This window comes from Chiloscyllium plagiosum, unplaced genomic scaffold (genome assembly GCF_037043375.1).
Source record: "Chiloscyllium plagiosum isolate Xiang-an unplaced genomic scaffold, Cpla_swu_hap1 HiC_scaffold_3, whole genome shotgun sequence".
Taxonomy (NCBI): Eukaryota; Metazoa; Chordata; class Chondrichthyes; order Orectolobiformes; family Hemiscylliidae; genus Chiloscyllium; species Chiloscyllium plagiosum.
In genome coordinates this window covers 81,571,011-81,586,588 of record NW_028270141.1, presented here as the reverse complement: position 1 = coordinate 81,586,588, position 15,578 = coordinate 81,571,011, and positions in this window count along the sequence as shown.

Sequence of the window (15,578 nt, the reverse complement as noted above, 5' to 3'; positions counted from 1 at the left end):
GATTGTAAAAGTAAGCTCGGAGACGGAGGCAGCGGAAGAAGTGTTCGACGTCACGGCGTGTATTAAATTTGTTGATGCGTGGACGGAGGGGGATGAAGGTGAATTGGCTGACTGGCAGAAAAGAGAAGGCATGCATAAATGGAGAAAATGGTAGAGAAACTGAGCAAGTCTGGTACCATCCGTGGAAACAGAACCAAGTTAATGTTTCAAGATCAAAAACTTTTCTTTGAACTCCTTCTTTCGAAGAAGAGTCTTTGGACTCTCCTCAGATGCTGATAGACTTATGGTGTAGAAGTTTTGTTTTCAGTTTTATTTAGATTTCCAGCTTTCACAGTTCTTTTTTAACATGGATACATAAATGGGTCTGTTTCAGATTGGCAGCATGTGAAAAATGTGCTAGGCCCTCAGAGTTGTCCAAGTTATATGAACAGATGATGGTTTTGAGGTCATGGGAGCTAAATTTGCAGCCAGTTCAAAATAGGTAGGAAGGAATGCTGTGAAGCAGACATAAGGAGATTGCAGATGGATATTGAGAAGTTGAGTGAATGAGCAAAAAATCTGCAATGTGGGAAAAAGTGAAGTTGTTCACTTTGACAGGCCGAATAAAAAAGCAGAGTGTTACTTTAATAAATCAAGGGTCATTGGCGAGAGATGTGAATGTGAAATATGGAACATAAACAGATCAATCATGATCTTATTGATTGACAGAGCATGCTTGCGGGGTCGAATGACTGACTTCTGTAGGTGTGATTCGGTTTAGATTAGAATACTGCAACAGAAACATCTTATTCAGGATTTCAAAATCCTCAAGGGTATCAAAAACCTTTAACCTGATTATTTTCCATGAGTCTGAGAGTGAATACTGGAGGGCTGTGAAATGTGGTGAGAGAGAAAAGGTATGGGATAAAGTTCAGAAAAGGAAAAGTGAATAGACAGATGAAATATAGCCATTTCACATGGGGGGTATTTCAAGAAAGAAGAAGATGAGGTAGGTTTGTAAGATGTCCAGGTTCAAGCCTCACCTGCTCCAAGAGGTGTGTAATACCAACTCTGAACAGGTTGTTTAGAAAATATCTATAACATCACATTGTTGTTGTGCTTCTAACTGAAATAGGTTGAAAATTTTGATGTGTTCTGGAGTTATTGAATATTGAAATTTTTGCCTTCTGTTTGTACAAACGGCCAGACATATTAACCATCCCCAACAATGACTCACAGCCTTTTATTTAACAGTCATATTAAAACTCTTCCTTGAGAACATTTACAATTTACTTGGACTGCAGGCCATCCATGGGTAAAATGAGACAAGCAGCCTATGGCTTGCTAATTGACCTCCTGAAAATACAAAATGCAACATTCCTGAATGATTTTCTGAACGCAGATGCTTTCCAGCAAGCTCTCTCTGTGCAGCTGAGAAAATAAACTTAGCTATAACACAGTAATGCTTTATTTTACATATGAGAGTTAAAATCTATCTGTACGGCACATATCTTTATTACTCTAAGGACATTTCTCCCCCTTTTTTGGAGGAGGGTTAATGACAAAACTTCTGTGGTATTCAGTTAAAGTGACATTTTGTGAAATCAAATTTCACAAGCAGAAAAGGAAGAAAACTGCTCAATCATTATATGTTCACAATAACAAACCTTGCACAATGCTGAAACAATTTAGACAGTTAGTTGACTTAACACTGGAAAGTATGGTAATCTAACTAAAATGTGCAACGTCTAAGCGATAGCATCAAATGCAAATTAAGACAACACAATTTTCTGCAAGCAGTCATGCTTACAAATTAAAGATAAGAAAGGGAATACACTGATACAGATAGACTCAGAAATTTATCAGTCCACAGCACCATCAGTTTGCTCTCTACAGCTTCACTAGAGATTCAAACCACACCAAGTTTCTTCCTACCTTCAATCTCCAAATATATAGGTTTCAATTAAATGTTTTTTGTATCCACTAAGGGAAAGACAGAAGTAACCTATTTATTCCTTATATCTGCCATTTATTATCTCCTGTTAACTCACCATTTTCATTCTCTGGAAGATTGACATTCACTTTGCTTACTCTTTTCCTTTTCCAGATGGGTATAGAAACTCTTGTTATCACTTTTCACATTTCTAGTTAGCTTCTTCTCAAGCTCTAATTTCGTAGAATCATCGAATCCCTACAGTGTGGAAACAGGCCATTTGGCCCAACAAGTCCATACTGATCCTCTGAAGAGTCACCCACTCAGACCCTTTCCTATTACTTTACATTTCCCCTGACTAATGCACCTAACCTACACATCCCTGAACACCATGGGCAATTTTGCACAGCCAATTCACCTAACCTGCACATTTTTGAATTGTAGGAGGAAACCAGAACACCCAGAGGAAACCCACAGAGAAAATGTGCAAACTCCACACAGACAGTCACTCAATGCTGGAATCAAACCTGGGTCCCAAGTGCTCTGAAGCAGCAGTGTTACCCGCTGAGCTACCATGCCATCTTAGTCTTGATTAATCTTTTAGACATTCTGTTCTTAGCAGTCTGACATTCTGACCAGTCATCTCACCAGTCACTCATCTTTGTGCAATTATGTGCTTTCTTCTTAATTTTAATATTGTCCTTATCCTCTTTAGTTAACTTCAAATTGTGGGTCTTCCCCTTGGAGCTCTTCCTTATAGTGTATCTTATCAAATGCATTATGCAACTCACAATCTTATATGTTGCTGCATGAACTATACAGTTACAATGATCCACTGGGAGAGAAGACTGCGTTTAGCCAATGCCTGTTTCTGGGGTTACACAGGTACAGGACACCAAGGCAAGAGAGAGAAAGAGAGATGTGCATTAGAGAGGAGATACAAATCGAAACAGGAAAAACCTCAAGGATACCAGGGTGAGACAAAGTGGATCCTGGACCAGAGCAGAGAAACCTCAGGACTCCAGACAACAAGCAACAGCAGGATATGAATCAGATCAGAAGAAATCTCAAGGTTCCATGAAAAAAATACAGAAAACAGGGAACCAACCTTTGAAGCATATCTGTGTGTGCATGTGTGTGTGTGTTAGTCTCCATCCATACAGTGGAGCCTGGTCTTATCATCGTAGCTATACCTGCCTTTGAACAAAGGCTTTACTCCAACCTGGACTCTGTGATAGTCAGTTTGTGATGGCCCCGCAAAATGAAGTTTGAGACCAGAAACATCAGAAATCCCATAGACAACTACAGCATGGACAAGTCAACACAGTACCACCACCATTTCTCAGAGTCATCAGTACTATGACCTGGACACTATTGCCCTGAGTGAGACATAATGGACAGGACAGCTAAAAGATCAAGCTGGTATGTACACTTTCTTCTCAAAAGCTAAGCCAGGAAAAGAATCACTTCTCTATGGGGTTGATATTACCATTAAAACAAACTGGTTGGCCATCCAAGTGAGCATTCTTGTGGATAAAATGAGCAACTCATGTCTCTTTATAGAGACATAGAGCATGGATACAGACCCTTCAGTCGAACGCGTCTAAGACGCCTAGGTTTCCTACACTAAACTGGACCCATTTGCCTGCATTTGGCCCATATTCCTCTAAACCTTTCCTATTCACACACATGTCTATATGTCTTAAATGTTGTCACTGTACCTGCATCATCTGCTTCCATCCGTAGTTCATTCCATTTACAAACCACCCCTTGTGTGAAAATGATGCCCCTCAGGTCATTTTTAAATCTTTCTCCTAGCACCTTAAAATTATACCCTCTAGTTTTGAATACCCCTAACCTTGGGCAAAGATGGTGGCTATCCACCTTATCTATATCACTCATGATTTTATAAACTTCTACAAGGTCACCTTTCAACCTCCTACAATCCAGTGAATCAGCCTCTCCTTATAACTCAAACTCTCCAGTCCCCGGTAACATCCTTGTAAATCTTCTCTGTATCCTCTCCACTAACAATATCCTTCCTATAGTAGGGTGACCAGAACTGTACACAGTACTCCAAAGGTACCTAACCAATGTCCTGTATAACCGGAACATGATGCCCTATCTCCTATACATGATCGTCTGAGCAATGAAGGCAAGCACGCTAAGTGTCTTCTTCACCACCCTGTCCACCTGTGACCACACTTGCAAGGAATCATGCACCTGAACTCCTAGGTCTCCGTGTTCAACAACATTCCCCAGGGCCCTACCATTTACTGGGTCAGTCCTGCCCTGGTTTGTCTTATTAAAATGCAACACCTCGCATTTATCTAAATTAAACTACATCTGCTATTCTATGGTCCATTGGCCCAATATCAAGATCACTTTGCACTCTTAGATAACTTTCTTCACTGTCTACTATATCACCAATTTTAATATCATCCACAAACTTACTAACTGTACTTCCTATCTTGTCATCCAAACCATTTACATAAATTACAGACAACAGCTGACCAACCAGCGGCCTGTCCAACTGGTATCATAAAGGTTTAATTTGAGACCAACAAATGTTGATTACATTGTTTCACTTTGTGATGATTCTTTCAGGTTCAGACTTCAAAAAATCCAACAGGGCCACATATTTCTTGTTTGGTTGTAGCTGTTATCTTTTACATTTTGGATAGAGTAGCTACCTTGACATACGTTGAGCATCAATTGCACCTTTATTGCAGGTACTGAAACTTGCATATAAAGGAAATGAGTGAAGAAAAGGTTTGCAATTTGTCACAAAGTCAAAACATCATTTTGAAGAGTAATCAGCATTATTATGGAAGGAAAGGTTGTTTTCAAATTGCAAGTAGCAAGATTCCATCAATAAATATGAGATTAGTAACAGTTTTATGGTGATATTGTCTGAAGGATAATTACTGGCCAATAAATTGGGAGAACTCTCCTATTTTTCTTCAGATAGTTTTGCATGATCTTTTAAGTCCAGATGAATGGGCAGATTGCACCATTTTATCAGAGAGTTAGTACTATGACAGTGCTGCACTTTCTGAAACATCAGTCTTAAATCTTAAAACTTGTTATTGGTGTTGGGGATTATAAAGTTAAATGAAGTTAAAGACATAGGGAGACATTGAACTGCATGGTCAAGGATCTATATTAATGGAGGATGATATGATTGAGCTGCAGAGTGGTTGAGATGAATACAAATGCACAATGCACCACAGTCACAGAGGTTAGCAGTTTTGACTTTGGTAAGAGCTGTTGCAGTGACGGAGCGGTGGTAGAAATGCAATTGGACAGATTCAAACATGGCAAACATTCAACAGGTCAGGCAGCAACAGAACACTTCTAATAAAAGTTCATGCCAAAGTGAAACGAGTGTGATGTTGTTTCCAACAGGGTGTTTAACCTGATTCAGCAATGCTTATGTTATCTCCAGTAATGTAAGAAACTGGGTATGGCTAGTACGGTATGGAAGAATCCAACAGACTTTTATTCCCACTGATTATTATGTATAATCATTGACCCAAATTTTCCAATAGCCATAAGGTTGTTTCTGAAGCATTGGATGGGAGTTGTGTATAGGGACCTTCTGGACTATCCATCATAGCAGATTCTGAAAGAATTGCCTTGGGAATTGAATTTTCCACTGAGCAATTCTCCTTTGCTAGAACCCTATGAAAGTCTCCATTTAAATTGGATAGTTCTAATGGTTTTGATGAAGTTAAATAAATTAGTTATTCACAGAAAATTAAACACTATTAACACACATGTTACTCACTTTTCAAATCACCTCCTTGAGATTCCTTATATTTCCTAGACCCTGACTCCATACCTCCACTTATCTCAGAAAGCTGCCAGTCCTGTCCATCCCTGAGTCATGTTTCTGTAATTGCTATGATATCCCAGTACCATGTTCCTAACCATGCCCTGCGTTCATCTGTCTTCCCTGTTAGGCCTCTTGCATTGAAATAAATGCAGTTTCATTTATCATTTCTACCTTGTTCTCTGCTTTGTCCCTGCCTGCCCTGGCTGTTTGACTTGCTTCTTTCATCAACTTTACCGTCTCAGATTGATCCCTTTCCTCATTATCTCCCTGGGTCCCCGCCCCACCTCCCCTACCTTACTAGTTTAAATCCTCCCGAGCAGCTCTCGCAAATCTCCCTGCCAGTATATTAATCCCCTTCCAAGTCAGGTGCAATCTGTCCTTCTTGTACAGGTCACATCTACCCCAGAAGAGATTCTAATGATCCAAAATGTGAATCCTTCTCTCATACACCAACTCCTCAGCCATGCATTCATCTGCTCTATCCTCCTATTCCTGCCCTTACTAGCTTGTAGCACTGGGAGTAATCCAGATATAACTACTCTCAAGTATCTCCTTTTTAAATTTCTGCCTAACTCTCTGTAATGTCCCTTCAGAATCTCAACCTTTTCCCTTCCTATGTCATTGATTCCAATGTGTACAATGACCTCTTGCTGCCCCCTCTCCCCCTTGAGAACATTCTGCCCCCTCTCTGAGACATCCTTGATCCTGGCACCAGGGAAGCAACACACCATTCTGATTTTTCGCTGCTGGCCACAGCAACGTCTGTCTGTGCCTCGGATTAGAGAGTCCCCTAACACAATTGATCTCTTGGAACCTGAGGTGCTCCTCATTGCATTAGAGCCAGTCTCAATATCAGAAACTTGGCTGTTTGTGCTACATTCCTCTGAGAATCCATAACCCTCTAAATTTTCCAAAACAGCATACTTGTTTGCTTAATGTTCCAGGATAAAAATGCTATAGGAAGGATGGAAAGGGAGGCAAGAGAGGAAGGGGAGTGATGTTTTTGATTAGGGATAGCATTACAGCTGTACTGAGGGAGGATATTCCCAGAAATACGTCCAGGAAAGTTGTTTGGTTTGAACTGAGAAATAAGAAAAGAATGATCACCTTATTGAGATTGTATTATAGACCTCCTAAAAGTCAGAGGTAAATTCAGAAACAGATTTGTAAGATTCAGTTATCTGTAAGAATAATAGGGTGGTTAGGTTGGGGATTTTAACTTTCCATACATAGACTGGGACTGCCATAGTGTTAAGGGTTTAAATGCAGAAGAATTTGTTAAGTGTGTACAAGAAAATTTTCTGCTTCAATACGTGGATGTACCGATTAGAGAAGGTGCAAAACTTGACCTACTCTTGGGAAATAAGGCACAGCAGGTGACTGAGGTGTCAATGGGGGAACACATTCAGGCCAGCGACCATTTTTAAAATAGTGATGGAAAAAGATAGACCAGATCTAAAAGCTGAAGTTCTAAATTGGAGAAAGGCTAATTTTAAATGGTATTAGGCAAGAAATTTCGAAAGCTGATTGGGAGCAGATGTTCACACATAAAGGGACGGCCGGAAAATAGGAAGCCTTCAGAAATGAGATAACGAGAGTCCAGAGACAGTATATTCATGTTAGGGTGAAAGGAAAAGCTGGTAGGTGTAGGGAATGCTGGATGACTAAAGAAATTGAGGGTTTGGTTAAGAAAGAGAAGGAAGTACATGTCAGGTATAGACAGGATAGATCGAGTGAATCCTTAGAAGAGTTTCAAGGATGTAGGAGTATACCTAAGAGGGAAATCAGGAGGGCAAAAAGGGGACATGAGATAGCTTTGGCAAATAGAGTTAAGGAGAATCCAAAGGGTTTTTACAAATACATTAGGAACAAAAGGGTAACGAGGGAGAGAATAGGGCCTCTCAAAGATCAGCAAGGTGGCCTTTTGTGTGGAGCCGCAGGAGATGGGGGAGATACTAAACAAGTATTTTACATCAGTGTTGACTTAGGAAAATCCCCAGGACCTGATCAGTGTACCCTCGAACTCTGTGGGAAGCTAGAGAAGTGATTGCTGGGCCCCTTTCTGAGATATTTGTATCATCGATAGTCACAGGTGAGGTGCGAAAAGACTGGAGGTTGGCTGAAGTGGTGCCCCTGTTTAAAAAAGGTGGTAAGGACAAGCCAGGGAACTATAGACCAGTGGGCCTGATGGTGGGTAAGTTGTTGGAGGGAATTCTGAGAGACAGGATGTACATGTATTTGAAAAGGCAAGGACTGATAAGGGTTAGTCAACATGGCTTTGTGCATAGGAAATCATGTCTCAGAAACTTGATTGAGTTTTTTGAAGCAGTAACAAAGAAGATTGATGAGGGCAGAGTGGTAGATGTGATCCAAATGGACTTCAGTAAGGCATTCAACAAGGTTCCCCATTGGAGACTGGTTAGCAAGGTTAGGTCTAATGGAATGCAGGGAGAACTAGCCATTTGGACACAGAACTGGCTCAAAGGTAGAAGACAGAGGGTGGTGGTGGATGGTTGTTTTTCAGACTGGAGGCCCGTGACCAGTGGAGTGCCATAAGGATCAGTGCTGGTCCACTACTTTTCATCATTTATAGAAATGCGAGCATAAGAGGTATAGTTAGTAAGTTTGCAGATGACACAAAAATTGGAGGTGTAGTGGACAGAGAAGAAGATTACCTCTGATTACAATGGGATCTTGACCAGATCGGCCAATGGGCTGAGAATTGGCAGATGGAGTTTAATTCCGATAAGTGCGAGGTGCTGCATTTTGGGAAAGCAAATCTTAGCAGAACTTATATACTTAATGGTAGGGTCTTAGGTAGTGTTGCTGAACAAAGAGACCTTGGAGTGCAGGTTCATAGCTCCTTGAAAGTGGAGTCGCAGGTCGATAGGATAGTGAAGAAGGCGTTTGGTATTCTTTCCTTTATTGGTCAGAGTATTGAGTACCGGAGTTGGGAGGTCATGTAGCGGCTGTACAGGACATTGGTTCGGCCACTGTTGGAATATTGCATGCAATTCTGGTCTCCTTCCTATCGGAAAGATGTTGTGAAACTTGAAAGGGTTCAGAAAAGATTTACAAGGATGTTGCCAGGGATGGAGGACTTGAGCTATAGGGAGGGGCTGAACAGGCTGGGGCTGTTTTCCCTGGATTGTCGGAGGCTGAGGGGTAACCTTATAGAGGTTTACAAAATTATGAGGGGCATGGATAGGGTAAATAAACAAAGTCTTTTCCCTGGGGTTGGGGAGTTCAGAACTAAAGGGCATAGTTTTAGGGTGAGAGGGGCAAGATATAAAAGAGACCTAAGGGGCAACATTTTCATGCAGTGGGTGGTACGTGTATGGAATGAACTGCCAGAGGAAGTGGTGGAAGGTCATATGATTGCAATATTTAAAAGGCATCTGGATAGCTAGGATTTGGAGGGATATGGGCCAGGTGCTGGCAGGTGGGACTAGATTGGGTTGGGATATCTGATCGGCATGGACGAGTTGAACTAAAGGGTCTGTTTCCATGCTGTATATCTCTATGACTCTATGACTTTCTGACCCAAAACCACTCTGCTACTTGACCCTGTCAATGGATGCGACACTCCTGCCTCTCTTTCCAGGGACCTAGCAAACTCCCACTATGCTAAATCTTCTTTAATTTTTCTTGCTGCTGCACAGACTTCTGAGGTCCATGCACAGCAGCAATTTCTGGAACTAAAGGTCAGTGCTATTGCACGTAGTGTTCTTGGATCTCCGGAGAGGCTGCACAAGGTGGTCCATATCTGAAATATGCATACTAGGCTTAATGACTGATGGGTATTTATATTGGTTTGACATTGAGGGCTTAGATGAGGATGGAATGCATTGTCTAGAAATGTGGTGGAGGCAGGTTCGATTGTGATATTCAAGAGTGCATTGAATGTTTTTTTTTGGTTAGTAATGGGGTGCAGGGATCTGGGGAAAAAAGGCCTGAGATTGATATGAGGTGATAAAGCCCAACTAGATAATGGAGCCAGTGCAAGAACGATGGGCCAAATAATCTCATTCTGCACCGTAATAATTTTGTGATTCAATGATTGTGTAAGTTCTGCATTTCTCCTTTACATTTTGTTCCGATCCTTGACTTGACCTTCTGTTGTTGAACAACCTCTTGGTGGATTATCCGAGAAGTCTATAGCTTTTCTGAGTTTGTGTACATTTTTCTAACAGTTGACTTCCAGCAAGTAGAAGTTACTTTTTCTCCCCCGAACACTGTTTGTAACATCTCTTCTGAGAGCAATTAAAGAACTGAATTATCTGTCGGTGATGTTGTAGATAGAGCTTCTATAGTGGAGAATGATTCATGATGCATTGAATCCCTGTTATGCTCTAAACCTAAATGGAAAGCACGGAGAGAATTTTGGCCTGGACCAGGGTTAATTTAATCTTCGATTTTCTTGTCATTTTAGAGAATTCTTTTCTTCATAGAATGACTATGTTCTACAATCGAGTTCATGACATCAGAATAATAAATGAATGACTTGAAGAGAATAAACAGTGGGACTAATAACTTACAGTCACTTTATTGTAGATTTCTCAAACCTTGGAGAATTCTTTGCATTAAACAATCACACATTACAATTGCAACTACAATCACATTACGCAAAGCTCTGTCCAATAAGAGACTAAACTTCCCATCCTAATGTAATACTTATCATCAAGTCTCGGTTCCTTTTTGAATGGCTTTTGTAGGTTTGTAACACAGAGTGATGGCAACATGAGTTTAATTCCCACACTGGCTGAGGTTGCTATGAATGATTCTCCTTCTCAACCTCTCCCCTCACCTGTGGTATGGTGACCCTCAGGTTAAACTACCACCTGCAACATTTCTCTATCGATCTGGTAAGAAAGTGGCAACTTTACCTTTACCATTTGTAGGTCCCTTGGTAGAATCAACCAATCTGGACCATTTTCCTTAGTTACTTCCAAAACAGTAAGATAACCTGACCTCCATTCACAATGTTTTGCACTGCTGGTTTAGTTATCTCACCATCCAATTTGGCAATGTTCCAAATCTGTTGTTCGGACTCGCAACTTATGTCCTTAGTTTGATATTCCTTTTCTCTTTTAGAAAAGACTTATACTGAAAATCACATATTTCCTGCTGAGAATTGATTTCAGAAAGGTCAATCTTTCACAGTTGTTCAATCCTCATTTTACTGGATACTTCCGAATTTTCTGGTGCTGAAGGCCATCAGGCACAAGTCCCTTCCTCAATTATAATTGCAAGACCATATGTGTGAAGTACACTTAATTCTTGACTGGGCTTTGTGGCTGTCTGTTTCCATTGAAATACAGAACTTCTGATTCTCAACAAAACGGAGTTAATTCATTGTTGGCCTTCCCAATTAACTTTGATATTGACATACCAGAAGCCATCTTGTGGGCCAGCCAGATCAGGAGAACAGAACTCTTATAGTGGATCTGCTACATTATCCAAGAAGAATTCCTCTGATTCTTCAGCATCCTCTCATCTTTGGGCACTGACAGGCTACTGTGATTTTTTTTTACAACTTTTGTGAAATTTGCACTGACATTCTCTCTCTCTTTGAACTCCTGAACTTCTGTAACACTGGTTGAGCAAAGCCCCTACTCATGGGATTCATTTATACTGTCATGTACAAGCTGTTTCTTCCCACTCTTTCTGTGGGTGGACGTTGTGTGTGGTTTTTAATTTCCCATCTTTGTACAGACCTCTAACCTGCAGCAATCTTTTACACACTGTGGACAACTGATTTTTTTTAAGAGCGTGTTGCTGCAAAAACACAGCAGGTAAGGCAGCATCTGAGGAGCAGGAAAATCAGCATTTCGGGCAGGAGCCCTTCATCAGGAATGAGGCTGGGAGCCTCAGGAGAGATAAATGGAAAGGTGGAGGGAGGTGGTGGGGAGGAGGCTGGGGAGAAGGTAGCTGAGAGTGCTATAGATAGATGGAGGTGGGGATAAAGGTGATAGGTCAGAGAGGAGAGTGGAGCGGATAGGTGGGAAGGAAGATTGACAGATGGGACAGGTCATGAGGGTGGCGCTGAGCTGGAAGGTTGGAACTGGGGTAAGGTGGGGGGAGGGGAAATGAAGTCCACATTGATGTCCTGGGGTTGAAGGGTTCCAAGGCAGAAGAAAAGGCATTCTTCCTCGAAGCGTTGGGTGGTGAGGGAGTGGTAATGGAGGAGGCCAAGAACCTGCATGTCTGCAGAGACACCTGCACCAACCAACCCCACCGCCCTGTAGCTGAACATTTCATCTACGCCCTCCCATCCTGCCGATTCCTATTTTACAGTATGTCATAGTATTACTGTAGATGTTTAGTTACAAAGCTGGTACTGATACTATGGTCCCATCCTAGTCATTTCCAACTGGAAGAATAAAATTGTTTCCTATCAGCTTCTCATATAGCATGAGTTTTTTTTTCCACTTTTACTTACTCCTTCCAGTACCCCGCCTCTTATAGACTTTATGTGAAAGTCTATCATGTGACAAATTCTGCTCTGAGACTAACCTTCATTTCTCAGGTGCAAGGCAGACAAGGCTTCAACCATAAAATGAAGGAGTGGATGCCAGCCAATCAGTCTGAGCCACTTCCACCATTCAATGAGATCACGCTTGATAATCCTCAACACCACTCTTCAACCTCTTCACCAAAACCATTGATTCCTTTACTGATTAAAACTCTGCCTCTTAACCTTGAATGTAATTAATGACACAGCCTTTTTAGCTCTCCACATTACAAAATTCCACAGATTTACTGCGCTCTGAAATTCCTTCTCAATACTGTCTTAAATGAATGATCCCTTACTCTGAGATGTGAGATGTCTTATGATCAAAGACTCTCCCTCAAAGGGAAACATTTCAGGGGCTTGACAGTGTAACTGCTGGGTACCTTGAATGTTTCAATAATGTTGCCTCTCATTCTTCCAAATCCAACCTTCCCAACCTCTTCTCATAAGTCATTCTCTCCATTTCACTCCCTACCATGACCACTTACCTTATTAAGTAATTTAACATGTTATGAAGATAGGTAAAGGGGAATTAATTTATGTTGTTAATGAAAGGGATTTAGAAAAGATTGTGATTAATACAATAAGATCTTAAAATAATATCAAGTATTTTATCAAACACTTTTTTTGCTTCTTAACGTTAAAGATTGAAGGTAAAATGGTCCGTGGTGTCAATCCTAAAAAGGAAAGTTTGGTGCTGAACTATATCCGCCAGATCAGTTCATTGGTCATGGCATATTCTGATTTACAGTCAGGGATTGAAATTGTCATTCAGTATCGCTGGCTACCTACCTCCATAAAGTTAAAAAGACAATCAAGGTATTTTTCAATGTATAATTTCAGTTACATCACACTGCAAATGTTTGCTATAAATTCTGTGTTTTAGGATTGAGTCCTCCACTATCACTTAATGAAGGAGCGACACTCCGAAATCTACTGTGCTTCCAATTAAACCTGTTGGACTATAACCTGGTGTTGTGTGATTTTTAACTTTGTACACCCCAGTCCAACACCGGCATCTCCAAATCATACCTCCATAAAGCGAGACATTTTATTTATGTTAGTTTCTTCCCATGGATATCAAGCAATGTCTTTGCCCTTCTTCAGTCTCATCCAGAAGAGTTTGGAGATCACCATTGCAACAATTTTCTGTGTATTTTTGCCATGTACTTGCTCCTCATGTTCTTAGTACTAGACTCAGCTGTGATAAACCTTCTGCAAAGAGTATGATTAAAAACCCATGAGTCAATGTTCCTAACACTTTGCTATTTATTAGTTGTGCTCTGTAATTTTCAATCAGAATAGTTTTGAAAGGCTTAACTCCAATTTCAAAGCACCATTAGCATATTATATCATTTTACATGGGATTTAATTAATTGAATATCCAACTAATATGCAAATTTACAGAATTGGCACAAATTTGTACAATTGCCTTCATTATTTGGACACTTTGCTTCGGTGGAATCAAATATTTTGAACATTCCCTTAATGAGGTAATGGAGGCAAATAACCTATTGAGGGTGCATGAAATACAACTTGAGTCAAATATGATGAGATTGATAACAGACTAGACCAGAAGGATGAAGTTTGTTGGGCTGAATTAAATCACCACTTTATAAATCATCATTTATCACCACTGACCTTTCCTGATTCAACTGCCCAGTGATCCCTGCTGTAAAATCAGGTGATAACACAAGTTGGATTTTCCTTTTCTACTTTGTGTCAGTGAAAATACCTCCACTGGCTCTGTTTGGTTTCAAGAAAGAAAGGAAGTAAACAAGATTTGACCTGTGTGCAACGTTACATTCAAGTATTGTCAATCATTCTGGAAACCTTTGCCAATGGGATCATTGTTCTGTTTTTCGAGATTATATATCTTGCTTTAAAAATTACTCTGTATTTCATTTCTGTCCCTTGTGGGTTACATGCATCTAAACACAAGTGCATACTTACAATAATTCAATAAGATCCCTCCAGGCAAACAAAAGGAATATTAAAGCTGTAACTTTACGAGCATCTTCTTAATTAAATGACACACTTGAATACAAAACACATTGAAAAGGGTATACCAGCTGAAATGACAAATTAAGTTTATATTTCTTTAATCAACTAACATTAGCTTATGAAAACGATAGAGCTGCTTCTACCTCCAACTAGATAGTTGATATTGAACATTCTGTATAATTTAAGAAAAGTACAGTGCTTCTATAATCTATATTATGCCACAGAACCTCTCTGAGCTATTTCGGAGATGTTAATTTCTTCTTTTCCCTTCACTTCTTGTATTTATACGTCTTCCACTGAAATGTATATGTCATACTTAGCACAGATTTTGCATGACTCACGGTGGCATAGCTTTATAACTTCATTCCTGATGAAGGTCTTTAGCCCGAAACATTGATTCTCCTGCTCCTCGGATGCCGCCTGAGCAGCTGTGCTTTTCCAGCATCACCCTCTAGACGCTGATCTCCAGCATCTTCAGTCCTCACTTTCTCCATAACTTTGTAACTGCTGAGTATTTGAAAACAGTAGCAGGATCTGACAGAGCCACCTTGGATTTATGAAAAGAAAATCATATTTGACAAACCTACTGGAATTTTTCAAGGAAGTCATGAGTAGAGTTAATGAAAGCCAGCCAGCGGATGTGATTCAATTAGATTTTCTGAAGATATTTGACTAAGTCCAACGTAAGAGATCAGTGTATAACGTTAAAGCATATGGGATTGGGGTTAGTGTATTGAGATAGATAAAAAAAGACTGATTGGCTGACAGGAAGTGTAGGAATAATGTTTTTGAATGGCAGGCAGTACCTAGTGGTGTACCACAGGGATCAGTGCTTGGACTCCAGCTATTTACAATGTCTGTGAAAGATTTGAAAGTGGGAACTGAATGTTATATCTTAAAATTTATAGATAACACAAAGCAGGCTGGAGGATAAGCTGTGAAGAGGATGGAGAAATGCTTTGGTGTGATTTGGAAAAGCTGAGTGGGCAAATGCTTGGCACATGCAGTATAATGTGGATAAATGTAAGGTTCTCCACTTTTGGTGCAAAATACAAGAAGGCAGATTATTATCTGAATGGCTATAAGTTGAGACAGGGGAATGTTCAATGAGACCTGTGTGTCCTCATACATCAGTTGCTGAAGGTAAGTGGGCAGTAACATCAGGCAGTAAAGAGGCCAAATGATATGTTGACCTTCACAGCAAGTGGATTTGAATATAGGAACCGGCATGGGGGGTGCAATTATACAGGGTCTTAGTGAGACCACAGCTGGAATATTGTGTGCAGTTTTGGTCTCCTTACCTGAGGAAA